At 40.7% G+C, this 24,747-nt stretch overlaps 48 non-coding genes across 48 annotated transcripts; all 48 read left to right on the top strand.

Annotated features, from left to right (window-relative positions):
- Window positions 1–71: 71 nt before the first annotated feature.
- LOC113336311 lies at window positions 72–190 on the top strand. Its single transcript, XR_003353688.1, has one exon. It is a non-coding gene; the product is annotated as a 5S ribosomal RNA (ribosomal RNA).
- A 370-nt stretch (window positions 191–560) lies between these two features.
- LOC113336429 lies at window positions 561–679 on the top strand. Its single transcript, XR_003353801.1, has one exon. It is a non-coding gene; the product is annotated as a 5S ribosomal RNA (ribosomal RNA).
- A 370-nt stretch (window positions 680–1,049) lies between these two features.
- On the top strand, window positions 1,050–1,168 carry LOC113336533. Its single transcript, XR_003353906.1, has one exon. It is a non-coding gene; the product is annotated as a 5S ribosomal RNA (ribosomal RNA).
- A 370-nt stretch (window positions 1,169–1,538) lies between these two features.
- Window positions 1,539–1,657, top strand: LOC113336492. Its single transcript, XR_003353865.1, has one exon. It is a non-coding gene; the product is annotated as a 5S ribosomal RNA (ribosomal RNA).
- A 371-nt stretch (window positions 1,658–2,028) lies between these two features.
- Window positions 2,029–2,147, top strand: LOC113336378. The gene has a single exon (XR_003353752.1). It is a non-coding gene; the product is annotated as a 5S ribosomal RNA (ribosomal RNA).
- Window positions 2,148–2,519: 372 nt separating this feature from the next.
- On the top strand, window positions 2,520–2,638 carry LOC113336437. Its single transcript, XR_003353808.1, has one exon. It is a non-coding gene; the product is annotated as a 5S ribosomal RNA (ribosomal RNA).
- Window positions 2,639–2,833: 195 nt separating this feature from the next.
- On the top strand, window positions 2,834–2,952 carry LOC113336438. The gene has a single exon (XR_003353809.1). It is a non-coding gene; the product is annotated as a 5S ribosomal RNA (ribosomal RNA).
- A 371-nt stretch (window positions 2,953–3,323) lies between these two features.
- On the top strand, window positions 3,324–3,442 carry LOC113336403. The gene has a single exon (XR_003353776.1). It is a non-coding gene; the product is annotated as a 5S ribosomal RNA (ribosomal RNA).
- A 371-nt stretch (window positions 3,443–3,813) lies between these two features.
- Window positions 3,814–3,932, top strand: LOC113336548. The gene has a single exon (XR_003353919.1). It is a non-coding gene; the product is annotated as a 5S ribosomal RNA (ribosomal RNA).
- A 371-nt stretch (window positions 3,933–4,303) lies between these two features.
- On the top strand, window positions 4,304–4,422 carry LOC113336596. The gene has a single exon (XR_003353953.1). It is a non-coding gene; the product is annotated as a 5S ribosomal RNA (ribosomal RNA).
- A 370-nt stretch (window positions 4,423–4,792) lies between these two features.
- On the top strand, window positions 4,793–4,911 carry LOC113336608. The gene has a single exon (XR_003353964.1). It is a non-coding gene; the product is annotated as a 5S ribosomal RNA (ribosomal RNA).
- Window positions 4,912–5,354: 443 nt separating this feature from the next.
- On the top strand, window positions 5,355–5,473 carry LOC113336402. Its single transcript, XR_003353775.1, has one exon. It is a non-coding gene; the product is annotated as a 5S ribosomal RNA (ribosomal RNA).
- A 443-nt stretch (window positions 5,474–5,916) lies between these two features.
- Window positions 5,917–6,035, top strand: LOC113336317. The gene has a single exon (XR_003353695.1). It is a non-coding gene; the product is annotated as a 5S ribosomal RNA (ribosomal RNA).
- Window positions 6,036–6,478: 443 nt separating this feature from the next.
- On the top strand, window positions 6,479–6,597 carry LOC113336329. The gene has a single exon (XR_003353706.1). It is a non-coding gene; the product is annotated as a 5S ribosomal RNA (ribosomal RNA).
- A 371-nt stretch (window positions 6,598–6,968) lies between these two features.
- LOC113336341 lies at window positions 6,969–7,087 on the top strand. Its single transcript, XR_003353717.1, has one exon. It is a non-coding gene; the product is annotated as a 5S ribosomal RNA (ribosomal RNA).
- A 371-nt stretch (window positions 7,088–7,458) lies between these two features.
- On the top strand, window positions 7,459–7,577 carry LOC113336353. The gene has a single exon (XR_003353728.1). It is a non-coding gene; the product is annotated as a 5S ribosomal RNA (ribosomal RNA).
- Window positions 7,578–7,947: 370 nt separating this feature from the next.
- Window positions 7,948–8,066, top strand: LOC113336364. Its single transcript, XR_003353739.1, has one exon. It is a non-coding gene; the product is annotated as a 5S ribosomal RNA (ribosomal RNA).
- Window positions 8,067–8,437: 371 nt separating this feature from the next.
- On the top strand, window positions 8,438–8,556 carry LOC113336480. Its single transcript, XR_003353851.1, has one exon. It is a non-coding gene; the product is annotated as a 5S ribosomal RNA (ribosomal RNA).
- Window positions 8,557–8,976: 420 nt separating this feature from the next.
- Window positions 8,977–9,095, top strand: LOC113336522. Its single transcript, XR_003353895.1, has one exon. It is a non-coding gene; the product is annotated as a 5S ribosomal RNA (ribosomal RNA).
- Window positions 9,096–9,466: 371 nt separating this feature from the next.
- Window positions 9,467–9,585, top strand: LOC113336376. Its single transcript, XR_003353751.1, has one exon. It is a non-coding gene; the product is annotated as a 5S ribosomal RNA (ribosomal RNA).
- A 371-nt stretch (window positions 9,586–9,956) lies between these two features.
- Window positions 9,957–10,075, top strand: LOC113336530. The gene has a single exon (XR_003353903.1). It is a non-coding gene; the product is annotated as a 5S ribosomal RNA (ribosomal RNA).
- Window positions 10,076–10,446: 371 nt separating this feature from the next.
- On the top strand, window positions 10,447–10,565 carry LOC113336388. The gene has a single exon (XR_003353762.1). It is a non-coding gene; the product is annotated as a 5S ribosomal RNA (ribosomal RNA).
- A 371-nt stretch (window positions 10,566–10,936) lies between these two features.
- On the top strand, window positions 10,937–11,055 carry LOC113336392. Its single transcript, XR_003353766.1, has one exon. It is a non-coding gene; the product is annotated as a 5S ribosomal RNA (ribosomal RNA).
- Window positions 11,056–11,426: 371 nt separating this feature from the next.
- Window positions 11,427–11,545, top strand: LOC113336400. The gene has a single exon (XR_003353773.1). It is a non-coding gene; the product is annotated as a 5S ribosomal RNA (ribosomal RNA).
- A 371-nt stretch (window positions 11,546–11,916) lies between these two features.
- LOC113336412 lies at window positions 11,917–12,035 on the top strand. The gene has a single exon (XR_003353784.1). It is a non-coding gene; the product is annotated as a 5S ribosomal RNA (ribosomal RNA).
- A 370-nt stretch (window positions 12,036–12,405) lies between these two features.
- LOC113336423 lies at window positions 12,406–12,524 on the top strand. Its single transcript, XR_003353795.1, has one exon. It is a non-coding gene; the product is annotated as a 5S ribosomal RNA (ribosomal RNA).
- A 371-nt stretch (window positions 12,525–12,895) lies between these two features.
- LOC113336436 lies at window positions 12,896–13,014 on the top strand. The gene has a single exon (XR_003353807.1). It is a non-coding gene; the product is annotated as a 5S ribosomal RNA (ribosomal RNA).
- A 372-nt stretch (window positions 13,015–13,386) lies between these two features.
- Window positions 13,387–13,505, top strand: LOC113336372. The gene has a single exon (XR_003353747.1). It is a non-coding gene; the product is annotated as a 5S ribosomal RNA (ribosomal RNA).
- Window positions 13,506–13,875: 370 nt separating this feature from the next.
- On the top strand, window positions 13,876–13,994 carry LOC113336499. The gene has a single exon (XR_003353872.1). It is a non-coding gene; the product is annotated as a 5S ribosomal RNA (ribosomal RNA).
- A 370-nt stretch (window positions 13,995–14,364) lies between these two features.
- On the top strand, window positions 14,365–14,483 carry LOC113336431. Its single transcript, XR_003353803.1, has one exon. It is a non-coding gene; the product is annotated as a 5S ribosomal RNA (ribosomal RNA).
- A 370-nt stretch (window positions 14,484–14,853) lies between these two features.
- Window positions 14,854–14,972, top strand: LOC113336448. Its single transcript, XR_003353819.1, has one exon. It is a non-coding gene; the product is annotated as a 5S ribosomal RNA (ribosomal RNA).
- Window positions 14,973–15,342: 370 nt separating this feature from the next.
- LOC113336500 lies at window positions 15,343–15,461 on the top strand. The gene has a single exon (XR_003353873.1). It is a non-coding gene; the product is annotated as a 5S ribosomal RNA (ribosomal RNA).
- Window positions 15,462–15,831: 370 nt separating this feature from the next.
- LOC113336460 lies at window positions 15,832–15,950 on the top strand. The gene has a single exon (XR_003353831.1). It is a non-coding gene; the product is annotated as a 5S ribosomal RNA (ribosomal RNA).
- Window positions 15,951–16,320: 370 nt separating this feature from the next.
- LOC113336471 lies at window positions 16,321–16,439 on the top strand. The gene has a single exon (XR_003353842.1). It is a non-coding gene; the product is annotated as a 5S ribosomal RNA (ribosomal RNA).
- A 370-nt stretch (window positions 16,440–16,809) lies between these two features.
- LOC113336428 lies at window positions 16,810–16,928 on the top strand. Its single transcript, XR_003353800.1, has one exon. It is a non-coding gene; the product is annotated as a 5S ribosomal RNA (ribosomal RNA).
- Window positions 16,929–17,298: 370 nt separating this feature from the next.
- Window positions 17,299–17,417, top strand: LOC113336404. Its single transcript, XR_003353777.1, has one exon. It is a non-coding gene; the product is annotated as a 5S ribosomal RNA (ribosomal RNA).
- A 370-nt stretch (window positions 17,418–17,787) lies between these two features.
- LOC113336466 lies at window positions 17,788–17,905 on the top strand. Its single transcript, XR_003353837.1, has one exon. It is a non-coding gene; the product is annotated as a 5S ribosomal RNA (ribosomal RNA).
- Window positions 17,906–18,754: 849 nt separating this feature from the next.
- On the top strand, window positions 18,755–18,873 carry LOC113336482. Its single transcript, XR_003353853.1, has one exon. It is a non-coding gene; the product is annotated as a 5S ribosomal RNA (ribosomal RNA).
- A 371-nt stretch (window positions 18,874–19,244) lies between these two features.
- LOC113336450 lies at window positions 19,245–19,363 on the top strand. The gene has a single exon (XR_003353821.1). It is a non-coding gene; the product is annotated as a 5S ribosomal RNA (ribosomal RNA).
- Window positions 19,364–20,029: 666 nt separating this feature from the next.
- On the top strand, window positions 20,030–20,148 carry LOC113336413. Its single transcript, XR_003353785.1, has one exon. It is a non-coding gene; the product is annotated as a 5S ribosomal RNA (ribosomal RNA).
- Window positions 20,149–20,518: 370 nt separating this feature from the next.
- LOC113336494 lies at window positions 20,519–20,637 on the top strand. The gene has a single exon (XR_003353866.1). It is a non-coding gene; the product is annotated as a 5S ribosomal RNA (ribosomal RNA).
- A 371-nt stretch (window positions 20,638–21,008) lies between these two features.
- LOC113336367 lies at window positions 21,009–21,127 on the top strand. The gene has a single exon (XR_003353741.1). It is a non-coding gene; the product is annotated as a 5S ribosomal RNA (ribosomal RNA).
- Window positions 21,128–21,497: 370 nt separating this feature from the next.
- On the top strand, window positions 21,498–21,616 carry LOC113336462. Its single transcript, XR_003353833.1, has one exon. It is a non-coding gene; the product is annotated as a 5S ribosomal RNA (ribosomal RNA).
- Window positions 21,617–22,466: 850 nt separating this feature from the next.
- Window positions 22,467–22,585, top strand: LOC113336518. The gene has a single exon (XR_003353892.1). It is a non-coding gene; the product is annotated as a 5S ribosomal RNA (ribosomal RNA).
- Window positions 22,586–22,955: 370 nt separating this feature from the next.
- LOC113336531 lies at window positions 22,956–23,073 on the top strand. Its single transcript, XR_003353904.1, has one exon. It is a non-coding gene; the product is annotated as a 5S ribosomal RNA (ribosomal RNA).
- Window positions 23,074–23,442: 369 nt separating this feature from the next.
- LOC113336527 lies at window positions 23,443–23,560 on the top strand. The gene has a single exon (XR_003353900.1). It is a non-coding gene; the product is annotated as a 5S ribosomal RNA (ribosomal RNA).
- Window positions 23,561–23,929: 369 nt separating this feature from the next.
- On the top strand, window positions 23,930–24,048 carry LOC113336505. The gene has a single exon (XR_003353879.1). It is a non-coding gene; the product is annotated as a 5S ribosomal RNA (ribosomal RNA).
- Window positions 24,049–24,418: 370 nt separating this feature from the next.
- On the top strand, window positions 24,419–24,537 carry LOC113336463. Its single transcript, XR_003353834.1, has one exon. It is a non-coding gene; the product is annotated as a 5S ribosomal RNA (ribosomal RNA).
- The last annotated feature ends 210 nt before the right edge of the window (window positions 24,538–24,747 follow it).

The raw sequence follows: 24,747 nt of genomic DNA on the forward strand, positions 1-24,747 counted from the left end.
AACGGGCGTTAGATGGATCGAGCCAATACATTGGAGACGTGTTAAGTAGTAAAATTGGTGAGAAACTTTCAGCAATCGATCATACCAGCACTAATGCACCAGAACCCATCAGAACTCTGCAGTTAAGCGTGCTTGGGCGAGAGTAGTACTAAGATGGGTGACCTCTTGGGAAGTCCTCGTGTTGATTGCCTTTTTTATTTATTTTTACTTTTTTTTTCGCCGGTTATTCTTATGAAGGCTAGTGACTAGTTAGAAAGCGGGTTGCACGAGATAAGATGGATTTTTTATCTCGTGATATATGGGAGGGCGTCTGCCCTAATTGGGTGAAAATCCAAAAACCGTGCATTTATTTGGATATTTTAATATTTTTTAACTAAAAAACTATTAAAACGAGATTAGTAGTTCAAAATAACCGCGTCAAGCGTTCTCCTCGTCATAAGGTTTCCAGCGAGTCATCTCTTGCCCGGATCGGACTTGCCACGAGGAAGTAACGGGCGTTAGATGGATCGAGCCAATACATTGGAGACGTGTTAAGTAGTAAAATTAGTGAGAAACTTTCAGCAATCGATCATACCAGCACTAATGCACCAGAACCCATCAGAACTCTGCAGTTAAGCGTGCTTGGGCGAGAGTAGTACTAAGATGGGTGACCTCTTGGGAAGTCCTCGTGTTGATTGCCTTTTTTATTTATTTTTACTTTTTTTTTCGCCGGTTATTCTTATGAAGGCTAGTGACTAGTTAGAAAGCGGGTTGCACGAGATAAGATGGATTTTTTATCTCGTGATATATGGGAGGGCGTCTGCCCTAATTGGGTGAAAATCCAAAAACCGTGCATTTATTTGGATATTTTAATATTTTTTAACTAAAAAACTATTAAAACGAGATTAGTAGTTCAAAATAACCGCGTCAAGCGTTCTCCTCGTCATAAGGTTTCCAGCGAGTCATCACTTGCCCGGATCGGACTTGCCACGAGGAAGTAACGGGCGTTAGATGGATCGAGCCAATACATTGGAGACGTGTTAAGTAGTAAAATTGGTGAGAAACTTTCAGCAATCGATCATACCAGCAGTAATGCACCAGAACCCATAAGAACTCTGCAGTTAAGCGTGCTTGGGCTAGAGTAGTACTAAGATGGGTGACCTCTTGGGAAGTCCTCGTGTTGATTGCCTTTTTTATTTATTTTTACTTTTTTTTTCGCCGGTTATTCTTATGAAGGCTAGTGACTAGTTAGAAAGCGGGTTGCACGAGATAAGATGGATTTTTTATCTCGTGATATATGGGAGGGCGTCTGCCCTAATTGGGTGAAAATCCAAAAACCGTGCATTTATTTGGATATTTTAATATTTTTTAACTAAAAAACTATTAAAACGAGATTAGTAGTTCAAAATAACCGCGTCAAGCGTTCTCCTCGTCATAAGGTTTCCAGCGAGTCATCACTTGCCCAGATCGGACTTGCCACGAGGAAGTAGCGGGCGTTAGATGGATCGAGCCAATACATTGGAGACGTGTTAAGTAGTAAAATTGGTGAGAAACTTTCAGCAATCGATCATGCCAGCACTAATGCACCAGAACCCATCAGAACTCTGCAGTTAAGCGTGCTTGGGCGAGAGTAGTACTAAGATGGGTGACCTCTTAGGAAGTCCTCGTGTTGGTTGCCTTTTTTATTTATTTTTACTTTTTTTTTTCGCCGGTTATTCTTATGAAGGCTAGTGACTAGTTAGAAAGCGGGTTGCACGAGATAAGATGGATTTTTTATCTCGTGATATATGGGAGGGCGTCTGCCCTAATTGGGTGAAAATCCAAAAACCGTGCATTTATTTGGATATTTTAATATTTTTTAACTAAAAAACTATTAAAACGAGATTAGTAGTTCAAAATAACCGCGTCAAGCGTTCTCCTCGTCATAAGGTTTCCAGCGAGTCATCACTTGCCCGGATCGGACTTGCCACGAGGAAGTAACGGGCGTTAGATGGATCGAGCCAATACATTGGAGACGTGTTAAGTAGTAAAATTGGTGAGAAACTTTCAGCAATCGATCATACCAGCACTAATGCACCAGAACCCATCAGAACTCTGCAGTTAAACGTGCTTGGGCGAGAGTAGTACTAAGATGGGTGACCTCTTGGGAAGTCCTCGTGTTGATTGCCTTTTTTTATTTATTTTTACTTTTTTTTTTCGCCGGTTATTCTTATGAAGGCTAGTGACTAGTTAGAAAGCGGGTTGCACGAGATAAGATGGATTTTTTATCTCGTGATATATGGGAGGGCGTCTGCCCTAATTGGGTGAAAATCCAAAAACCGTGCATTTATTTGGATATTTTAATATTTTTTAACTAAAAAACTATTAAAACGAGATTAGTAGTTCAAAATAACCGCGTCAAGCGTTCTCCTCGTCATAAGGTTTCCAGCGAGTCATCACTTGCCCGGATCGGACTTGCCACGAGGAAGTAACGGGCGTTAGATGGATCGAGCCAATACATTGGAGACGTGTTAAGTAGTAAAATTGGTGAGAAACTTTCAGCAATCGATCATACCAGCACTAATGCACCAGAACCCATCAGAACTCTGCAGTTAAGCGTGCTTGGGCGAGAGTAGTACTAAGATGGGTGACCTCTTGGAAAGTCCTCGTGTTGATTGCCTTTTTTAACTAAAAAACTATTAAAACGAGATTAGTAGTTCAAAATAACCGCGTCAAGCGTTCTCCTCGTCATAAGGTTTCCAGCGAGTCATCACTTGCCCGGATCGGACTTGCCACGAGGAAGTAACGGGCGTTAGATGGATCGAGCCAATACATTGGAGACGTGTTAAGTAGTAAAATTGGTGAGAAACTTTCAGCAATCGATCATACCAGCACTAATGCACCAGAACCCATCAGAACTCTGCAGTTAAGCGTGCTTGGGCGAGAGTAGTACTAAGATGGGTGACCTCTTGGAAAGTCCTCGTGTTGATTGCCTTTTTTATTTATTTTTACTTTTTTTTTCGCCGGTTATTCTTATGAAGGCTAGTGACTAGTTAGAAAGCGGGTTGCACGAGATAAGATGGATTTTTTTATCTCGTGATATATGGGAGGGCGTCTGCCCTAATTGGGTGAAAATCCAAAAACCGTGCATTTATTTGATTATTTTAATATTTTTTAACTAAAAAACTATTAAAAGGAGATTAGTAGTTCAAAATAACCGCGTCAAGCGTTCTCCTCGTCATAAGGTTTCCAGCGAGTCATCACTTGTCCGGATCGGACTTGCCACGAGGAAGTAACGGGCGTTAGATGGATCGAGCCAATACATTGGAGACGTGTTAAGTAGTAAAATTGGTGAGAAACTTTCAGCAATCGATCATACCAGCACTAATGCACCAGAACCCATCAGAACTCTGCAGTTAAGCGTGCTTGGGCGAGAGTTGTACTAAGATGGGTGACCTCTTGGGAAGTCCTCGTATTGATTGCCTTTTTTATTTATTTTTACTTTTTTTTTCGCCGGTTATTCTTATGAAGGCTAGTGACTAGTTAGAAAGCGGGTTGCACGAGATAAGATGGATTTTTTTATCTCGTGATATATGGGAGGGCGTCTGCCCTAATTGGGTGAAAATCCAAAAACCGTGCATTTATTTGGATATTTTAATATTTTTTAACTAAAAAACTATTAAAACGAGATTAGTAGTTCAAAATAACCGCGTCAAGCGTTCTCCTCGTCATAAGGTTTCCAGCGAGTCATCACTTGCCCGGATCGGACTTGCCACGAGGAAGTAACGGGCGTTAGATGGATCGAGCCAATACATTGGAGACGTGTTAAGTAGTAAAATTGGTGAGAAACTTTCAGCAATCGATCATACCAGCACTAATGCACCAGAACCCATCAGAACTCTGCAGTTAAGCGTGCTTGGGCGAGAGTAGTACTAAGATGGGTGACCTCTTGGGAAGTCCTCGTGTTGATTGCCTTTTTTATTTATTTTTACTTTTTTTTTCGCTGGTTATTCTTATGAAGGCTAGTGACTAGTTAGAAAGCGGGTTGCACAAGATAAGATGGATTTTTTTATCTCGTGATATATGGGAGGGCGTCTGCCCTAATTGGGTGAAAATCCAAAAACCGTGCATTTATTTGGATATTTTAATATTTTTTAACTAAAAAACTATTAAAACGAGATTAGTAGTTCAAAATAACCGCGTCAAGCGTTCTCCTCGTCATAAGGTTTCCAGCGAGTCATCACTTGCCCGGATCGGACTTGCCACGACGAAGTAACGGGCGTTAGATGGGTCGAGCCAATACATTGGAGACGTGTTAAGTAGTAAAATTGGTGACAAACTTTCAGCAATCGATCATACCAGCACTAATGCACCAGAACCCATCAGAACTCTGCAGTTAAGCGTGCTTGGGCGAGAGTAGTACTAAGATGGGTGACCTCTTGGGAAGTCCTCGTGTTGATTGCCTTTTTTATTTATTTTTACTTTTTTTTTCGCCGGTTATTCTTATGAAGGCTAGTGACTAGTTAGAAAGCGGGTTGCACGAGATAAGATGGATTTTTTATCTCGTGATATATGGGAGGGCGTCTGCCCTAATTGGGTGAAAATCCAAAAACCGTGCATTTATTTGGATATTTTAATATTTTTTAACTAAAAAACTATTAAAACGAGATTAGTAGTTCAAAATAACCGCGTCAAGCGTTCTCCTCGTCATAAGGTTTCCAGCGAGTCATCACTTGCCCTGATCGGACTTGCCACGAGGAAGTAACGGGCGTTAGATGGATCGAGCCAATACATTGGAGACGTGTTAAGTAGTAAAATTGGTGAGAAACTTTCAGCAATCGATCATACCAGCACTAATGCACCAGAACCCATCAGAACTCTGCAGTTAAGCGTGCTTGGGCGAGAGTAGTACTAAGATGGGTGACCTCTTGGGAAGTCCTCGTGTTGATTGCCTTTTTTATCTTTTTTACTTTTTTTTTTCGCCGGGTTTTCTTATGAAGGCTAGTGACTAGTTAGAAAGCGGGTTACACGAGATAAGATGGAATTTTTATCTCGTGATATATGGGAGGGCGTCTGCCCTAATTGGGTGAAAATACAAAAACCGTGCGTTTGTTTGGATATTTTAATATTTTTTTAACTAAAAAACTATTAAAAAATACATGTTTTTTTATCTCGTGTGCGTTTATTAGGATATTTTAATATTTTTTAACTAAAAAACTATTAAAACGAGATTAGTTGTTCAAAATAACCGCGTCAAGCGTTATCCTCGTCATAAGGTTTCCAGCGAGTCATCACTTGCCCGGATCGGACTTGCCACGAGGAAGTAACGGGCGTTAGATGGATCGAGCCAATACATTGGAGACGTGTTAAGTAGTAAAATTGGTGAGAAACTTTCAGCAATCGATCATACCAGCACTAATGCACCAGAACCCATCAGAACTCTGCAGTTAAGCGTGCTTGGGCGAGAGTAGTACTAAGATGGGTGACCTCTTGGGAAGTCCTCGCGTTGATTGCCTTTTTTATCTTTTTACTTTTTTTTTTCGCCGGTTTTTCTTATGAAGGCTAGTGACTAGTTAGAAAGCGGGTTACACGAGATAAGATGGAATTTTTATCTCGTGATATATGGGAGGGCGTCTGCCCTAATTGGGTGAAAATTCAAAAACCGTGCGTTTGTTTGGATATTTTAATATTTTTTTTAACTAAAAAACTATTAAAAAATACATGTTTTTTTATCTCGTGTGCGTTTATTAGGATATTTTAATATTTTTTAACTAAAAAACTATTAAAACGAGATTAGTTGTTCAAAATAACCGCGTCAAGCGTTATTCTCGTCATAAGGTTTCCAGCGAGTCATCACTTGCCCGGATCGGACTTGCCACGAGGAAGTAACGGGCGTTAGATGGATCGAGCCAATACATTGGAGACGTGTTAAGTAGTAAAATTGGTGAGAAACTTTCAGCAATCGATCATACCAGCACTAATGCACCAGAACCCATCAGAACTCTGCAGTTAAGCGTGCTTGGGCGAGAGTAGTACTAAGATGGGTGACCTCTTGGGAAGTCCTCGTGTTGATTGCCTTTTTTATCTTTTTTACTTTTTTTTTTCGCCGGTTTTTCTTATGAAGGCTAGTGACTAGTTAGAAAGCGGGTTACACGAGATAAGATGGAATTTTTATCTCGTGATATATGGGAGGGCGTCTTCCCTAATTGGGTGAAAATTCAAAAACCGTGCGTTTGTTTGGATATTTTAATATTTTTTTTAACTAAAAAACTATTAAAAAATACATGTTTTTTATCTCGTGTGCGTTTATTAGGATATTTTAATATTTTTTAACTAAAAAACTATTAAAACGAGATTAGTTGTTCAAAATAACCGCGTCAAGCGTTATCCTCGTCATAAGGTTTCCAGCGAGTCATCACTTGCCCGGATCGGACTTGCCACGAGGAAGTAACGGGCGTTAGATGGATCGAGCCAATACATTGGAGACGTGTTAAGTAGTAAAATTGGTGAGAAACTTTCAGCAATCGATCATACCAGCACTAATGCACCAGAACCCATCAGAACTCTGCAGTTAAGCGTGCTTGGGCGAGAGTAGTACTAAGATGGGTGACCTCTTGGGAAGTCCTCGTGTTGATTGCCTTTTTTATTTATTTTTACTTTTTTTTTCGCCGGTTATTCTTATGAAGGCTAGTGACTAGTTAGAAAGCGGGTTGCACGAGATAAGATGGATTTTTTTATCTCGTGATATATGGGAGGGCGTCTGCTCTAATTGGGTGAAAATCCAAAAACCGTGCATTTATTTGGATATTTTAATATTTTTTAACTAAAAAACTATTAAAAAGAGATTAGTAGTTCAAAATAACCGCGTCAAGCGTTCTCCTCGTCATAAGGTTTCCAGCGAGTCATCACTTGCCCGGATCGGACTTGCCACGAGGAAGTAACGGGCGTTAGATGGATCGAGCCAATACATTGGAGACGTGTTAAGTAGTAAAATTGGTGAGAAACTTTCAGCAATCGATCATACCAGCACTAATGCACCAGAACCCATCAGAACTCTGCAGTTAAGCGTGCTTGGGCGAGAGTAGTACTAAGATGGGTGACCTCTTGGGAAGTCCTCGTGTTGATTGCCTTTTTTATTTATTTTTACTTTTTTTTTCGCCGGTTATTCTTATGAAGGCTAGTGACTAGTTAGAAAGCGGGTTGCACGAGATAAGATGGATTTTTTTATCTCGTGATATATGGGAGGGCGTCTGCCCTAATTGGGTGAAAATCCAAAAACCGTGCATTTATTTGGATATTTTAATATTTTTTAACTAAAAAACTATTAAAACGAGATTAGTAGTTCAAAATAACCGCGTCAAGCGTTCTCCTCGTCATAAGGTTTCCAGCGAGTCATCACTTGGCCGGATCGGACTTGCCACGAGGAAGTAACGGGCGTTAGATGGATCGAGCCAATACATTGGAGACGTGTTAAGTAGTAAAATTGGTGAGAAACTTTCAGCAATCGATCATACCAGCACTAATGCACCAGAACCCATCAGAACTCTGCAGTTAAGCGTGCTTGGGCGAGAGTAGTACTAAGATGGGTGACCTCTTGGGAAGTCCTCGTGTTGATTGCCTTTTTTATTTATTTTTACTTTTTTTTTCGCCGGTTATTCTTATGAAGGCTAGTGACTAGTTAGAAAGCGGGTTGCACGAGATAAGATGGATTTTTTATCTCGTGATATATGGGAGGGCGTCTGCCCTAATTGGGTGAAAATCCAAAAACCGTGCATTTATTTGGATATTTTAATATTTTTTAACTAAAAAACTATTAAAACGAGATTAGTAGTTCAAAATAACCGCGTCAAGCGTTCTCCTCGTCATAAGGTTTCCAGCGAGTCATCACTTGCCCGGATCGGACTTGCCACGACGAAGTAACGGGCGTTAGATGGGTCGAGCCAATACATTGGAGACGTGTTAAGTAGTAAAATTGGTGAGAAACTTTCAGCAATCGATCATACCAGCACTAATGCACCAGAACCCATCAGAACTCTGCAGTTAAGCGTGCTTGGGCGAGAGTAGTACTAAGATGGGTGACCTCTTGGGAAGTCCTCGTGTTGATTGCCTTTTTTATTTATTTTTACTTTTTTTTTTCGCCGGTTATTCTTATGAAGGCTAGTGACTAGTTAGAAAGCGGGTTGCACGAGATAAGATGGATTTTTTATCTCGTGATATATGGGAGGGCGTCTGCCCTAATTGGGTGAAAATCCAAAAACCGTGCATTTATTTGGATATTTTAATATTTTTTAACTAAAAAACTATTAAAACGAGATTAGTAGTTCAAAATAACCGCGTCAAGCGTTCTCCTCGTCATAAGGTTTCCAGCGAGTCATCACTTGCCCGGATCGGACTTGCCACGAGGAAGTAACGGGCGTTAGATGGATCGAGCCAATACATTGGAGACGTGTTAAGTAGTAAAATTGGTGAGAAACTTTCAGCAATCGATCATACCAGCACTAATGCACCAGAACCCATCAGAACTCTGCAGTTAAGCGTGCTTGGGCGAGAGTAGTACTAAGATGGGTGACCTCTTGGGAAGTCCTCGTGTTCATTGCCTTTTTTATTTATTTTTACTTTTTTTTTCGCCGGTCCTCGTGTTGATTGCCTTTTTTATTTATTTTTACTTTTTTTTTCGCCGGTTATTCTTATGAAGGCTAGTGACTAGTTAGAAAGCGGGTTGCACGAGATAAGATGGATTTTTTATCTCGTGATATATGGGAGGGCGTCTGCCCTAATTGGGTGAAAATCCAAAAACCGTGCATTTATTTGGATATTTTAATATTTTTTAACTAAAAAACTATTAAAACGAGATTAGTAGTTCAAAATAACCGCGTCAAGCGTTCTCCTCGTCATAAGGTTTCCAGCGAGTCATCACTTGCCCGGATCGGACTTGCCACGAGGAAGTAACGGGCGTTAGATGGATCGAGCCAACACATTGGAGACGTGTTAAGTAGTAAAATTGGTGAGAAACTTTCAGCAATCGATCATGCCAGCACTAATGCACCAGAACCCATCAGAACTCTGCAGTTAAGCGTGCTTGGGCGAGACTAGTACTAAGATGGGTGACCTCTTAGGAAGTCCTCGTGTTGGTTGCCTTTTTTATTTATTTTTACTTTTTTTTTTCGCCGGTTATTCTTATGAAGGCTAGTGACTAGTTAGAAAGCGGGTTGCACGAGATAAGATGGATTTTTTATCTCGTGATATATGGGAGGGCGTCTGCCCTAATTGGGTGAAAATCCAAAAACCGTGCATTTATTTGGATATTTTAATATTTTTTAACTAAAAAACTATTAAAACGAGATTAGTAGTTCAAAATAACCGCGTCAAGCGTTCTCCTCGTCATAAGGTTTCCAGCGAGTCATCACTTGCCCGGATCGGACTTGCCACGAGGAAGTAACGGGCGTTAGATGGATCGAGCCAATACATTGGAGACGTGTTAAGTAGTAAAATTGGTGAGAAACTTTCAGCAATCGATCATACCAGCACTAATGCACCAGAACCCATCAGAACTCTGCAGTTAAGCGTGCTTGGGCGAGAGTAGTACTAAGATGGGTGACCTCTTGGGAAGTCCTCGTGTTGATTGCCTTTTTTATTTATTTTTACTTTTTTTTTTCGCCGGTTATTCTTATGAAGGCTAGTGACTAGTTAGAAAGCGGGTTGCACGAGATATGATCGATTTTTTATCTCGTGATATATGGGAGGGCGTCTGCCCTAATTGGGTGAAAATCCAAAAACCGTGCATTTATTTTGATATTTTAATATTTTTTAACTAAAAAACTATTAAAACGAGATTAGTAGTTCAAAATAACCGCGTCAAGCGTTCTCCTCGTCATAAGGTTTCCAGCGAGTCATCACTTGCCCGGATCGGACTTGCCACGAGGAAGTAACGGGCGTTAGATGGATCGAGCCAACACATTGGAGACGTGTTAAGTAGTAAAATTGGTGAGAAACTTTCAGCAATCGATCATGTCAGCACTAATGCACCAGAACCCATCAGAACTCTGCAGTTAAGCGTGCTTGGGCGAGAGTAGTACTAAGATGGGTGACCTCTTAGGAAGTCCTCGTGTTGGTTGCCTTTTTTATTTATTTTTACTTTTTTTTTTCGCCGGTTATTCTTATGAAGGCTAGTGACTAGTTAGAAAGCGGGTTGCACGAGATAAGATGGATTTTTTATCTCGTGATATATGGGAGGGCGTCTGCCCTAATTGGGTGAAAATCCAAAAACCGTGCATTTATTTGGATATTTTAATATTTTTTAACTAAAAAACTATTAAAACGAGATTAGTAGTTCAAAATAACCGCGTCAAGCGTTCTCCTCGTCATAAGGTTTCCAGCGAGTCATCACTTGCCCGGATCGGACTTGCCACGAGGAAGTAACGGGCGTTAGATGGATCGAGCCAATACATTGGAGACGTGTTAAGTAGTAAAATTGGTGAGAAACTTTCAGCAATCGATCATACCAGCACTAATGCACCAGAACCCATCAGAACTCTGCAGTTAAGCGTGCTTGGGCGAGAGTAGTACTAAGATGGGTGACCTCTTGGGAAGTCCTCGTGTTGATTGCCTTTTTTATTTATTTTTACTTTTTTTTTCGCCGGTTATTCTTATGAAGGCTAGTGACTAGTTAGAAAGCGGGTTGCACGAGATAAGATGGATTTTTTATCTCGTGATATATGGGAGGGCGTCTGCCCCTAATTGGGTGAAAATCCAAAAACCGTGCACTTATTTGGATATTTTAATATTTTTTAACTAAAAAACTATTAAAACGAGATTAGTAGTTCAAAATAACCGCGTCAAGCGTTCTCCTCGTCATAAGGTTTCCATCGAGTCATCACTTGCCCGGATCGGACTTGCCACGAGGAAGTAACGGGCGTTAGATGGATCGAGCCAATACATTGGAGACGTGTTAAGTAGTAAAATTGGTGAGAAACTTTCAGCAATCGATCATACCAGCATTAATGCACCAGAACCCATCAGAACTCTGCAGTTAAGCGTGCTTGGGCGAGAGTAGTACTAAGATGGGTGACCTCTTGGGAAGTCCTCGTGTTGATTGCCTTTTTTATTTATTTTTACTTTTTTTTTCGCCGGTTATTCTTATGAAGGCTAGTGACTAGTTAGAAAGCGGGTTGCACGAGATAAGATGGATTTTTTTATCTCGTGATATATGGGAGGGCGTCTGCCCTAATTGGGTGAAAATCCAAAAACCGTGCATTTATTTGGATATTTTAATATTTTTTAACTAAAAAACTATTAAAACGAGATTAGTAGTTCAAAATAACCGCGTCAAGCGTTCTCCTCGTCATAAGGTTTCCAGCGAGTCATCACTTGGCCGGATCGGACTTGCCACGAGGAAGTAACGGGCGTTAGATGGATCGAGCCAATACATTGGAGACGTGTTAAGTAGTAAAATTGGTGAGAAACTTTCAGCAATCGATCATACCAGCACTAATGCACCAGAACCCATCAGAACTCTGCAGTTAAGCGTGCTTGGGCGAGAGTAGTACTAAGATGGGTGACCTCTTGGGAAGTCCTCGTGTTGATTGCCTTTTTTATTTATTTTTACTTTTTTTTTCGCCGGTTATTCTTATGAAGGCTAGTGACTAGTTAGAAAGCGGGTTGCACGAGATAAGATGGATTTTTTTATCTCGTGATATATGGGAGGGCGTCTGCTCTAATTGGGTGAAAATCCAAAAACCGTGCATTTATTTGGATATTTTAATATTTTTTAACTAAAAAACTATTAAAAAGAGATTAGTAGTTCAAAATAACCGCGTCAAGCGTTCTCCTCGTCATAAGGTTTCCAGCGAGTCATCACTTGCCCGGATCGGACTTGCCACGAGGAAGTAACGGGCGTTAGATGGATCGAGCCAATACATTGGAGACGTGTTAAGTAGTAAAATTGGTGAGAAACTTTCAGCAATCGATCATACCAGCACTAATGCACCAGAACCCATCAGAACTCTGCAGTTAAGCGTGCTTGGGCGAGAGTAGTACTAAGATGGGTGACCTCTTGGGAAGTCCTCGTGTTGATTGCCTTTTTTATTTATTTTTACTTTTTTTTTCGCCGGTTATTCTTATGAAGGCTAGTGAATAGTTAGAAAGCGGGTTGCACGAGATAAGATGGATTTTTTATCTCGTGATATATGGGAGGGCGTCTGCCCTAATTGGGTGAAAATCCAAAAACCGTGCATTTATTTGGATATTTTAATATTTTTTAACTAAAAAACTATTAAAACGAGATTAGTACTTCAAAATAACCGCGTCAAGCGTTCTCCTCGTCATAAGGTTTCCAGCGAGTCATCACTTGCCCGAATCGGACTTGCCACGAGGAAGTAACGGGCGTTATATGGATCGAGCCAATACATTGGAGACGTGTTAAGTAGTAAAATTGGTGAGAAACTTTCAGCAATCGATCATACCAGCACTAATGCACCAGAACCCATCAGAACTCTGCAGTTAAGCGTGCTTGGGCGAGAGTAGTACTAAGATGGGTGACCTCTTGGGAAGTCCTCGTGTTGATTGCCTTTTTTATTTATTTTTACTTTTTTTTTTCGCCGGTTATTCTTATGAAGGCTAGTGACTAGTTAGAAAGCGGGTTGCACGAGATAAGATGGATTTTTTTATCTCGTGATATATGGGAGGGCGTCTGCCCTAATTGGGTGAAAATCCAAAAACCGTGCATTTATTTGGATATTTTAATATTTTTTAACTAAAAACTATTAAAACGAGATTAGTAGTTCAAAATAACCGCGTCAAGCGTTCTCCTCGTCATAAGGTTTCCAGCGAGTCATCACTTGCCCGGATCGGACTTGCCACGAGGAAGTAACGGGCGTTAGATGGATCGAGCCAATACATTGGAGACGTGTTAAGTAGTAAAATTGGTGAGAAACTTTCAGCAATCGATCATACCAGCACTAATGCACCAGAACCCATCAGAACTCTGCAGTTAAGCGTGCTTGGGCGAGAGTAGTACTAAGATGGGTGACCTCTTGGGAAGTCCTCGTGTTGATTGCCTTTTTTATTTATTTTTACTTTTTTTTTTCGCCGGTTATTCTTATGAAGGCTAGTGACTAGTTAGAAAGCGGGTTGCACGAGATAAGAAGGATTTTTTTATCTCGTGATATATGGGAGGGCGTCTGCCCTAATTGGGTGAAAATCCAAAAACCGTGCATTTATTTGGATATTTTAATATTTTTTAACTAAAAAACTATTAAAACGAGATTAGTAGTTCAAAATAACCGCGTCAAGCGTTCTCCTCGTCATAAGGTTTCCAGCGAGTCATCACTTGCCCGGATCGGACTTGCCACGAGGAAGTAACGGGCGTTAGATGGATCGAGCCAATACATTGGAGACGTGTTAAGTAGTAAAATTGGTGAGAAACTTTCAGTAATCGATCATACCAGCACTAATGCACCAGAACCCATCAGAACTCTGCAGTTAAGCGTGCTTGGGCGAGAGTAGTACTAAGATGGGTGACCTCTTGGGAAGTCCTCGTGTTGATTGCCTTTTTTATTTATTTTTACTTTTTTTTCCGCCGGTTATTCTTATGAAGGCTAGTGACTAGTTGGAAAGCGGGTTGCACGAGATAAGATGGATTTTTTATCTCGTGATATATGGGAGGGCGTCTGCCCTAATTGGGTGAAAATCCAAAAACCGTGCATTTATTTGGATATTTTAATATTTTTTAACTAAAAAACTATTAAAACGAGATTAGTAGTTCAAAATAACCGCGTCAAGCGTTCTCCTCGTCATAAGGTTTCCAGCGAGTCATCACTTGCCCGGATCGGACTAGCCACGAGGAAGTAACGGGCGTTAGATGGATCGAGCCAACACATTGGAGACGTGTTAAGTAGTAAAATTGGTGAGAAACTTTCAGCAATCGATCATTCCAGCACTAATGAACCAGAACCCATCAGAACTCTGCAGTTAAGCGTGCTTGGGCGAGAGTAGTACTAAGATGGGTGACCTCTTGGGAAGTCCTCGTGTTGATTGCCTTTTTTATTTATTTTTACTTTTTTTTTCGCCGGTTATTCTTATGAAGTCTAGTGACTAGTTGGAAAGCGGGTTGCACGAGATAAGATGGATTTTTTATCTCGTGATATATGGGAGGGCGTCTGCCCTAATTGGGTGAAAATCCAAAAACCGTGCATTTATTTGGATATTTTAATATTTTTTAACTAAAAAACTATTAAAACGAGATTAGTAGTTCAAAATAACCGCGTCAAGCGTTCTCCTCGTCATAAGGTTTCCAGCTAGTCATCACTTGCCCGGATCGGACTTGCCACGAGGAAGTAACGGGCGTTAGATGGATCGAGCCAATACATTGGAGACGTGTTAAGTAGTAAAATTGGTGAGAAACTTTCAGCAATCGATCATACCAGCACTAATGCACCAGAACCCATCAGAACTCTGCAGTTAAGCGTGCTTGGGCGAGAGTAGTACTAAGATGGGTGACCTCTTAGGAAGTCCTCGTGTTGATTGCATTTTTTTATTTATTTTTACTTTTTTTTCGCCGGTTATTCTTATGAAGGCTAGTGACTAGTTAGAAAGCGGGTTGCACGAGATAAGATGGATTTTTTATCTCGTGATATATGGGAGGGCGTCTGCCCTAATTGGGTGAAAATCCAAAAACCGTGCATTTATTTGGATATTTTAATATTTTTTAACTAAAAAACTATTAAAACGAGATTAGTAGTTCAAAATAACCGCGTCAAGCGTTCTCCTCGTCATAAGGTTTCCAGCGAGTCATCACTTGCCCGGATCGGACTTGCCACGAGGAAGTAACGGGCGTTAGATGGATCGAGCCAATACATTGGAGACGTGTTAAGTAGTAAAATTAGTGAGAAACTTTCAGCAATCGATCATACCAGCACTAATGCACCAGAACCCATCAGAACTCTGCAGTTAAGCGTGCTTGGGCGAGAGTAGTACTAAGATGGGTGACCTCTTGGGAAGTCCTCGTGTTGATTGCCTTTTTTATTTATTTTTACTTTTTTTTCCGCCGGTTATTCTTATGAAGGCTAGTGACTAGTTGGAAAGCGGGTTGCACGAGATAAGATGGATTTTTTATCTCGTGATATATGGGAGGGCGTCTGCCCTAATTGGGTGAAAATCCAAAAACCGTGCATTTATTTGGATATTTTAATATTTTTTAACTAAAAAACTATTAAAACGAGATTAGTAGTTCAAAATAACCGCGTCAAGCGTTCTCCTCGTCATAAGGTTTCCAGCGAGTCATCACTTGCCCGGATCGGACTAGCCACGAGGAAGTAACGGGCGTTAGATGGATCGAGCCAACACATTGGAGACGTGTTAAGTAGTAAAATTGGTGAGAAACTTTCAGCAATCGATCATTCCAGCACTAATGAACCAGAACCCATCAGAACTCTGCAGTTAAGCGTGCTTGGGCGAGAGTAGTACTAAGATGGGTGACCTCTTGGGAAGTCCTCGTGTTGATTGCCTTTTTTATTTATTTTTACTTTTTTTTTCGCCGGTTATTCTTATGAAGTCTAGTGACTAGTTGGAAAGCGGGTTGCACGAGATAAGATGGATTTTTTATCTCGTGATATATGGGAGGGCGTCTGCCCTAATTGGGTGAAAATCCAAAAACCGTGCATTTATTTGGATATTTTAATATTTTTTAACTAAAAAACTATTAAAACGAGATTAGTAGTTCAAAATAACCGCGTCAAGCGTTCTCCTCGTCATAAGGTTTCCAGCTAGTCATCACTTGCCCGGATCGGACTTGCCACGAGGAAGTAACGGGCGTTAGATGGATCGAGCCAATACATTGGAGACGTGTTAAGTAGTAAAATTGGTGAGAAACTTTCAGCAATCGATCATACCAGCACTAATGCACCAGAACCCATCAGAACTCTGCAGTTAAGCGTGCTTGGGCGAGAGTAGTACTAAGATGGGTGACCTCTTGGGAAGTCCTCGTGTTGATTGCCTTTTTTATTTATTTTTACTTTTTTTTCCGCCGGTTATTCTTATGAAGGCTAGTGACTAGTTGGAAAGCGGGTTGCACGAGATAAGATGGATTTTTTATCTCGTGATATATGGGAGGGCGTCTGCCCTAATTGGGTGAAAATTCAAAAACCGTGCATTTATTTGGATATTTTAATATTTTTTAACTAAAAAACTATTAAAACGAGATTAGTAGTTCAAAATAACCGCGTCAAGCGTTCTCCTCGTCATAAGGTTTCCAGCGAGTCATCACTTGCCCGGATCGGACTTGCCACGAGGAAGTAACGGGCGTTAGATGGATCGAGCCAACACATTGGAGACGTGTTAAGTAGTAAAATTGGTGAGAAACTTTCAGCAATCGATCATACCAGCACTAATGCACCAGAACCCATCAGAACTCTGCAGTTAAGCGTGCTTGGGCGAGAGTAGTACTAAGATGGGTGACCTCTTGGGAAGTCCTCGTGTTGATTGCCTTTTTTATTTATTTTTACTTTTTTTTCCGCCGGTTATTCTTATGAAGGCTAGTGACTAGTTGGAAAGCGGGTTGCACGAGATAAGATGGATTTTTTATCTCGTGATATATGGGAGGGTGTCTGCCCTAATTGGGTGAAAATCCAAAAACCGTGCATTTATTTGGATATTTTAATATTTTTTAACTAAAAAACTATTAAAACGAGATTAGTAGTTCAAAATAACCGCGTCAAGCGTTCTCCTCGTCATAAGGTTTCCAGCGAGTCATCACTTGCCCGGATCGGACTTGCCACGAGGAAGTAACGGGCGTTAGATGGATCGAGCCAACACATTGGAGACGTGTTAAGTAGTAAAATTGGTGAGAAACTTTTAGCAATCGATCATACTTGCACTAATGCACCAGAACCCATCAGAACTCTGCAGTTAAGCGTGCTTGGGCGAGAGTAGTACTAAGATGGGTGACCTCTTGGGAAGTCCTCGTGTTGATTGCCTTTTTTATTTATTTTTACTTTTTTTTTCGCCGGTTATTCTTATGAAGTCTAGTGACTAGTTAGAAAGCGGATTGCACGAGATAAGATGGATTTTTTATCTCGTGATATATGGGAGGGCGTCTGCCCTAATTGGGTGAAAATCCAAAAACCGTGCATTTATTTGGATATTTTAATATTTTTTAACTAAAAAACTATTAAAACGAGATTAGTAGTTCAAAATAACCGCGTCAAGCGTTCTCCTCGTCATAAGGTTTCCAGCTAGTCATCACTTGCCCGGATCGGACTTGCCACGAGGAAGTAACGGGCGTTAGATGGATCGAGCCAATACATTGGAGACGTGTTAAGTAGTAAAATTGGTGAGAAACTTTCAGCAATCGATCATACCAGCACTAATGCACCAGAACCCATCAGAACTCTGCAGTTAAGCGTGCTTGGGCGAGAGTAGTACTAAGATGGGTGACCTCTTGTGAAGTCCTCGTGTTGATTGCCTTTTTTATTTATTTTTACTTTTTTTTTCGCCGGTTATTCTTATGAAGGCTAGTGACTAGTTAGAAAGCGGGTTGCACGAGATAAGATGGATTTTTTATCTCGTGATATATGGGAGGGCGTCTGCCCTAATTGGGTTAAAATCCAAAAACCGTGCATTTATTTGGATATTTTAATATTTTTTAACTAAAAAACTATTAAAACGAGATTAGTAGTTCAAAATAACCGTGTCAAGCGTTCTCCTCGTCATAAGGTTTCCAGCGAGTCATCACTTGCCCGGATCGGACTTGCCACGAGGAAGTAACGGGCGTTAGATGGATCGAGCCAATACATTGGAGACGTGTTAAGTAGTAAAATTGGTGAGAAACTTTCAGCAATCGATGATACCAGCACTAATGCACCAGAACCCATCAGAACTCTGCAGTTAAGCGTGCTTGGGCGAGAGTAGTACTAAGATGGGTGACCTCTTGGGAGTCCTCGTGTTGATTGCCTTTTTTATTTATTTTTACTTATTTTTTCGCCGGTTATTCTTATGAAGGCTAGTGACTGGTTAGAAAGCGGGTTGCACGAGATAAGATGGATTTTTTATCTCGTGATATATGGGAGGGCGTCTGCCCTAATTGGGTGAAAATCCAAAAACCGTGCATTTATTTGGATATTTTAATATTTTTTAACTAAAAAACTATTAAAACGAGATTAGTACTTCAAAATAACCGCGTCAAGCGTTCTCCTCGTCATAAGGTTTCCAGCGAGTCATTACTTGCCCGGATCGGACTTGCCACGAGGAAGTAACGGGCGTTAGATGGATCGAGCCAATACATTGGAGACGTGTTAAGTAGTAAAATTGGTGAGAAACTTTCAGCAATCGATCATACCAGCACTAATGCACCAGAACCCATCAGAACTCTGCAGTTAAGCGAGAGTAGTACTAAGATGGGTGACCTCTTGGGAAGTCCTCGTGTTGATTGCCTTTTTTATTTATTTTTACTTTTTTTTTCGCCGGTTATTCTTATGAAGGCTAGTGACTAGTTAGAAAGCGGGTTGCACGAGATAAGATGGATTTTTTATCTCGTGATATATGGGAGGGCGTCTGCCCTAATTGGGTGAAAATCCAAAAACCGTGCATTTATTTGGATATTTTAATATTTTTTAACTAAAAAACTATTAAAACGAGATTAGTAGTTCAAAATAACCGCGTCAAGCGTTCTCCTCGTCATAAGGTTTCCAGCGAGTCATCACTTGCCCGGATCGGACTTGCCACGACGAAGTAACGGGCGTTAGATGGGTCGAGCCAATACATTGGAGACGTGTTAAGTAGTAAAATTGGTGAGAAACTTTCAGCAATCGATCATACCAGCACTAATGCACCAGAACCCATCAGAACTCTGCAGTTAAGCGTGCTTGGGCGAGAGTAGTACTAAGATGGGTGACCTCTTGGGAAGTCCTCGTGTTGATTGCCTTTTTTATTTATTTTTACTTTTTTTTTCCGCCGGTTATTCTTATGAAGGCTAGTGACTAGTTGGAAAGCGGGTTGCACGAGATAAGATGGATTTTTTATCTCGTGATATATGGGAGGGCGTCTGCCCTAATTGGGTGAAAATCCAAAAACCGTGCATTTATTTGGATATTTTAATATTTTTTAACTAAAAAACTATTAAAACGAGATTAGTAGTTCAAAATAACCGCGTCAAGCGTTCTCCTCGTCATAAGGTTTCCAGCGAGTCATCACTTGCCCGGATCGGACTTGCCACGAGGAAGTAACGGGCGTTAGTTGGATCGAGCCAACACATTGGAGACGTGTTAAGTAGTAAAATTGGTGAGAAACTTTCAGCAATCGATCATACCAGCACTAATGCACAAGAACCCATCAGAACTCTGCAGTTAAGCGTGCTTGGGCGAGAGTAGTACTAAGATGGGTGACCTCTTGGGAAGTCCTCGTGTTGATTGCCTTTTTTATTTATTTTTACTTTTTTTTTCCGCCGGTTATTCTTATGAAGGCTAGTGACTAGTTGGAAAGCGGGTTGCACGAGATAAGATGGATTTTTTATCTCGTGATATATGGGAGGGCGTCTGCCCTAATTGGGTGAAAATCCAAAAACCGTGCATTTATTTGGATATTTTAATATTTTTTAACTTAAAAACTATTAAAACGAGATTAGTAGTTCAAAATAACCGCGTCAAGCGTTCTCCTCGTCATAAGGTTTCCAGCGAGTCATCACTTGCCCGGATCGGACTAGCCACGAGGAAGTAACGGAATTTTTACTTTTTTTTCCGCCGGTTATTCTTATGAAGGCTAGTGACTAGTTGGAAAGCGGGTTGCACGAGATAAGATGGATTTTTTATCTCGTGATATATGGGAGGGCGTCTGCCCTAATTGGGTGAAAATCCAAAAACCGTGCATTTATTTGGATATTTTAATATTTTTTAACTTAAAAACTATTAAAACGAGATTATTAGTTCAAAATAACCGCGTCAAGCGTTCTCCTCGTCATAAGGTTTCCAGCGAGTCATCACTTGCCCGGATCGGACTAGCCACGAGGAAGTAACGGGCGTTAGATGGATCGAGCCAACACATTGGAGACGTGTTAAGTAGTAAAATTGGTGAGAAACTTTCAGCAATCGATCATTCCAGCACTAATGCACCAGAACCCATCAGAACTCTGCAGTTAAGCGTGCTTGGGCGAGAGTAGTACTAAGATGGGTGACCTCTTGGGAAGTCCTCGTGTTGATTGCCTTTTTTATTTATTTTTACTTTTTTTTTCGCCGGTTATTCTTATGAAGTCTAGTGACTAATTAGAAAGCGGATTGCACGAGATAAGATGGATTTTTTATCTCGTGATATATGGGAGGGCGTCTGCCCTAATTGGGTGAAAATCCAAAAACCGTGCATTTATTTGGATATTTTAATATTTTTTAACTAAAAAACTATTAAAACGAGATTAGTAGTTCAAAATAACCGCGTCAAGCGTTCTCCTCGTCATAAGGTTTCCAGCTAGTCATCACTTGCCCGGATCGGACTTGCCACGAGGAAGTAACGGGCGTTAGATGGATCGAGCCAACACATTGGAGACGTGTTAAGTAGTAAAATTGGTGAGAAACTTTCAGCAATCGATCATACCAGCACTAATGCACCAGAACCCATCAGAACTCTGCAGTTAAGCGTGCTTGGGCGAGAGTAGTACTAAGATGGGTGACCTCTTGGGAAGTCCTCGTGTTGATTGCCTTTTTTATTTATTTTTACTTTTTTTTTCCGCCGGTTATTCTTATGAAGGCTAGTGACTAGTTGGAAAGCGGGTTGCACGAGATAAGATGGATTTTTTATCTCGTGATATATGGGAGGGCGTCTGCCCTAATTGGGTGAAAATCCAAAAACCGTGCATTTATTTGGATATTTTAATATTTTTTAACTTAAAAACTATTAAAACGAGATTAGTAGTTCAAAATAACCGCGTCAAGCGTTCTCCTCGTCATAAGGTTTCCAGCGAGTCATCACTTGCCCGGATCGGACTAGCCACGAGGAAGTAACGGGCGTTAGATGGATCGAGCCAATACATTGGAGACGTGTTAAGTAGTAAAATTGGTGAGAAACTTTCAGCAATCGATCATACCAGCACTAATGCACCAGAACCCATCAGAACTCTGCAGTTAAGCGTGCTTGGGCGAGAGTAGTACTAAGATGGGTGACCTCTTGGGAAGTCCGCGTGTTGATTGCCTTTTTTATTTATTTTTACCTTTTTTTTCGCCGGTTATTCTTATGAAGGCTAGTGACTAGTTAGAAAGCGGGTTGCACGACATAAGATGGATTTTTTATCTCGTGATATATGGTAGGGCGTCTTCCCTAATTGGGTGAAAATCCAAAAACCGTGCATTTATTTGGATATTTTAATGTTTTTTAACTAAAAAACTATTAAAACGAGATTAGTAGTTCAAAATAACCGCGTCAAGCGTTCTCCTCGTCATAAGGTTTCCAGCGAGTCATCACTTGCCCGGATCGGACTTGCCACGAGGAAGTAACGGGAGTTAGATGGATCGAGCCAATACATTGGAGACGTGTTAAGTAGTAAAATTGGTGAGAAACTTTCAGCAATCGATCATACCAGCACTAATGCACTAGAATCCATCAGAACTCTGCAGTTAAGCGTGCTTGGGCGAGAGTAGTACTAAGATGGGTGACCTCTTGGGAAGTCCTCGTGTTGATTGCCTTTTTTATTTATTTTTACTTTTTTTTTTCGCCGGTTATTCTTATGAAGGCTAGTGACTTGTTAGAAAGCGGGTTGCACGAGATAAGATGGATTTTTTATCTCGTGATATATGGGAGGGCGTCTGCCCTAATTGGGTGAAAATCCAAAAACCGTGCATTTATTTGGATATTTTAATATTTTTTAACTAAAAAACTATTAAAACGAGATTAGTACTTCAAAATAACCGCGTCAAGCGTTCTCCTCGTCATAAGGTTTCCAGCGAGTCATCACTTGCCCGGATCGGACTTGCCACGAGGAAGTAACGGGCGTTAGATGGATCGAGCCAATACATTGGAGACGTGTTAAGTAGTAAAATTGGTGAGAAACTTTCAGCAATCGATCATACCAGCACTAATGCACCAGAACCCATCAGAACTCTGCAGTTAAGCGAGAGTAGTACTAAGATGGGTGACCTCTTGGGAAGTCCTCGTGTTGATTGCCTTTTTTATTTATTTTTACTTTTTTTTTCGCCGGTTATTCTTATGAAGGCTAGTGACTAGTTAGAAAGCGGGTTGCACGAGATAAGATGGATTTTTTATCTCGTGATATATGGGAGGGCATCTGCCCTAATTGGGTGAAAATCCAAAAACCGTGCATTTATTTGGATATTTTAATATTTTTTAACTAAAAAACTATTAAAACGAGATTAGTAGTTCAAAATAACCGCGTCAAGCGTTCTCCTCGTCATAAGGTTTCCAGCGAGTCATCACTTGCCCGGATCGGACTTGCCACGAGGAAGTAACGGGCGTTAGATGGATCGAGCCAATACATTGGAGACGTGTTAAGTAGTAAAATTGGTGAGAAACTTTCAGCAATCGATCATACCAGCACTAATGCACCAGAACCCATCAGAACTCTGCAGTTAAGCGTGCTTGGGCGAGAGTAGTACTAAGATGGGTGCCCTTTTGGGAAGTCCTCGTGTTGATTGGCTTTTTTATTTATTTTTACTTTTTTTTTCGCCGGTTATTCTTATGAAGGCTAGTGACTAGTTAGAAAGCGGGTTGCACGAGATAAGATGGATTTTTTATCTCGTGATATATGGGAGGGCGTCTGCCCTAATTGGGTGAAAATCCAAAAACCGTGCATTTATTTGGATATTTTAATATTTTTTAACTAAAAAACTATTAAAACGAGATTAGTAGTTCAAAATAACCGTGTCAAGCGTTCTCCTCGTCATAAGGTTTCCAGCGAGTCATCACTTGCCCGGATCGGACTTGCCACGAGGAAGTAACGGGCGTTAGATGGATCGAGCCAATACATTGGAGACGTGTTAAGTAGTAAAATTGGTGAGAAACTTTTAGCAATCGATCATGCCAGCACTAATGCACCAGAACTCATCAGAACTCTGCAGTTAAGCGTGCTTGGGCGAGAGAGTACTAAGATGGGTGACCTTTTGGGAAGTCCTCGTGTTGATTGCCTTTTTTATTTATTTTTACTTTTTTTTCGCCGGTTATTCTTATGAAGGCTAGTGACTAGTTAGAAAGCGGGTTGCACGAGATAAGATGGATTTTTTATCTCGTGATATATGGGAGGGGGTCTGCCCTAATTGGGTGAAAATCCAAAAACCGTGCATTTATTTGGATATTTTAATATTTTTTAACTAAAAAACTATTAAAACGAGATTAGTAGTTCAAAATAACCGTGTCAAGCGTTCTCCTCGTCATAAGGTTTCCAGCGAGTCATCACTTGCCCGGATCGGACTTGCCACGAGGAAGTAACGGGCGTTAGATGGATCGAGCCAATACATTGGAGACGTGTTAAGTAGTAAAATTGGTGAGAAACTTTCAGCAATCGATCATACCAGCACTAATGCACCAGAACCCATCAGAACTCTGCAGTTAAGCGTGCTTGGGCGAGAGAGTACTAAGATGGGTGACCTCTTGGGCAGTCCTCGTGTTGATTGCCTTTTTTATTTATTTTTACTTTTTTTTCGCCGGTTATTCTTATGAAGGCTAGTGACTAGTTAGAAAGCGGGTTGCACGAGATAAGATGGATTTTTTATCTCGTGATATATGGGAGGGGGTCTGCCCTAATTGGGTGAAAATCCAAAAACCGTGCATTTATTTGGATATTTTAATATTTTTTAACTAAAAAACTATTAAAACGAGATTAGTAGTTCAAAATAACCGTGTCAAGCGTTCTCCTCGTCATAAGGTTTCCAGCGAGTCATCACTTGCCCGGATCGGACTTGCCACGAGGAAGTAACGGGCGTTAGATGGATCGAGCCAATACATTGGAGACGTGTTAAGTAGTAAAATTGGTGAGAAACTTTCAGCAATCGATCATACCAGCACTAATGCACCAGAACCCATCAGAACTCTGCAGTTAAGCGTGCTTGGGCGAGAGTAGTACTAAGATGGGTGACCTCTTGGGAAGTCCTCGTGTTGATTGCCTTTTTTATTTATTTTTACTTTTTTTTTCGCCGGTTATTCTTATGAAGGCTAGTGACTAGTTAGAAAGCGGGTTGCACGACATAAGATGGATTTTTTATCTCGTGATATATGGTAGGGCGTCTTCCCTAATTGGGTGAAAATCCAAAAACCGTGCATTTATTTGGATATTTTAATGTTTTTTAACTAAAAAACTATTAAAACGAGATTAGTAGTTCAAAATAACCCCGTCAAGCGTTCTCCTCGTCATAAGGTTTCCAGCGAGTCATCACTTGCCCGGATCGGACTTGCCACGAATAAGTAACGGGAGTTAGATGGATCGAGCCAATACATTGGAGACGTGTTAAGTAGTAAAATTGGTGAGAAACTTTCAGCAATCGATCATACCAGCACTAATGCACCAGAACCCATCAAAACTCTGCAGTTAAGCGTGCTTGGGCGAGAGTAGTACTAAGATGGGTGACCTCTTGGGAAGTCCTCGTGTTGATTGCCTTTTTTATTTATTTTTACTTTTTTTTTCGCCGGTTATTCTTATGAAGGCTAGTGACTTGTTAGAAAGCGGGTTGCACGAGATAAGATGGATTTTTTATCTCGTGATATATGGGAGGGCGTCTGCCCTAATTGGGTGAAAATCCAAAAACCGTGCATTTATTTGGATATTTTAATATTTTTTAACTAAAAAACTATTAAAACGAGATTAGT

Source organism: Papaver somniferum, unplaced genomic scaffold (assembly GCF_003573695.1).
Source record: "Papaver somniferum cultivar HN1 unplaced genomic scaffold, ASM357369v1 unplaced-scaffold_152, whole genome shotgun sequence".
In the NCBI taxonomy this organism is placed as follows: Eukaryota; Viridiplantae; Streptophyta; class Magnoliopsida; order Ranunculales; family Papaveraceae; genus Papaver; species Papaver somniferum.